Raw genomic sequence first — 1,893 nt, forward strand, 5'->3', positions numbered from 1 at the left:
TTACTACAAAAGAATATAAAATATATTAATTCAAACTACAGTGAAAAAGAAATTTAAAAAATGAATAGCGTGTCCTGATGAAATTAAATATTTGCAAATGGTTTCTTTCCTAAGCACTTAAAAGTAGTTGTAGCTCTTTAAAAAAATTCAAATAACCAGTTTCAATTTAATGAGAAAATGTATACTTACTATAGTCTCAAAGATGTTCACATTAAAAAGGGGTCAAATATGTGGTGACACAAAGAAATCTAACTATGGGAGATAAATACACAATGTAAATATAGATATATGTGCTGTACTGTTAAAATATACAGCTGAAACTTACTGGATTTCATTAACCAATGTCACTATAATAAATAAACAAACAAACAAACAAACAAACAAATAAATAAAACATCTGTTCTTAACTTAGAGCAAAGCTATACAATATGGCAAAACTTTGTTCATTAAACTTTATATCATGAAAACTTAGAATTTAAAAAATAATTCCAGTCCCCAGTGTGAATCATGAGCCTACTTATATGTAAACATGGTAAACACATTTTAAAAATTTTCCAGTTTTCCTAAAAGAAGCATGGTGTTCTGGGCTGATCAACATTATGGATCAGTTCTGCTGCCAAGGAACAGTTTTTGACCTGGTAAGAAAATCATTCTGGTAACTTGACACATGGCCAATATTCTAAGACATTAAAGGCATTCTTTTGGATTCTGTCCTTTAATAATTTTCAGAGGAAAACCATGAAGAGGCTACCAGCTCAGAGACATTGATCAAAGCTTGGTAAAAATGGGCAGTTTTGCAGACCTTGGGTAATGTATGTCAAATTCAGCAAGCCAAAGGAGTAAATTTTTCATGATGGGTTTCTCACCACTCACTGGTTTGGGGCCGGTTTTCCATAGCCCCCTGTTCCAGCATCATAGTGCTGCCGATACTCTTCTTGTACCTGGCCCCCAGACCGTCCACGGCCGTAATGCCTGCCCTCCTTAAATCCTGCAACCCAATCTGTAGGTTGGGTACAAGTGATCTGGTCATCCAGACAAGTTCCATTTATATACCACATGGCATTTTCTGCATCTGCTCTTGAATGGTATTCCACAAAGCAAAACACACATCCTGTTTTCTTCATTTTATCCAGGCCCATAATGATTTTCTTTATGTCACCACTTTTGCTGAAGAGGTCATAGATTTATTCTTCGGTTATATAAAAGGAAAGATTTCCAACATATAACGTACAGCTTTCTTCAGTAATTTTTCTTGCTCTTCACTGTCACCGTGGAAGTGCTGGTCTCAGTACTGGCTCATTTCCACGTAGGAATTGCTGGGCAGCACCTTCGAGAGGCCACCAGACATAGTGCAGAGAGGTGGATGAGGATGCTGCCACTCCAGGAACCTGAAAGAAGAATTTTAAAGCACCCAGAGAAGCCATGAGAAAGGATGCAGATTGATGAAGAATAAAGCAGAAATTATTAGAGTAAAAAGGATAAAAATGGTTGGGTTTATAATCCTGGAGTATATTCTTTGAAAGGGTCAATAAAATAAACTTAAGTCTATATTGATTAAGAAAAAATAATTGATAAAATATTAATAGATATGTAAATGGAAAGGGGTGATAATTATAAAATAGAAACTTAGAAATTAAAATTATGCAGTATGTAATCTATATTAATAAAAATGAAAATTTTACCCAAAGCAACCTACATATTGAATGCAATCCATCAAAATTCCAGTGACATTTTCATGGAAATGGAAGAAACAATCCTAAAATTTGTATGAGACCACAAAAGACTGAATATCGAAAACAATCTTGAAGAAAAATAAATAAAACAAACAAATTTGAAGGCATCACACTACTTGATTTCAAAATATACTGCAAAACTATAGTAACCAAAGCAGCA

At 34.0% G+C, this 1,893-nt stretch overlaps 1 pseudogene; it reads right to left on the reverse strand.

Moving 5' to 3' along the window:
* Positions 1-869: 869 nt before the first annotated feature.
* On the reverse strand, positions 870-1,348 carry LOC102891432 (annotated as a pseudogene).
* Positions 1,349-1,893: the final 545 nt, after the last annotated feature.

Source organism: Pteropus alecto, unplaced genomic scaffold (genome assembly GCF_000325575.1).
Source record: "Pteropus alecto unplaced genomic scaffold, ASM32557v1 scaffold88, whole genome shotgun sequence".
Lineage (NCBI taxonomy): Eukaryota > Metazoa > Chordata > Mammalia > Chiroptera > Pteropodidae > Pteropus > Pteropus alecto.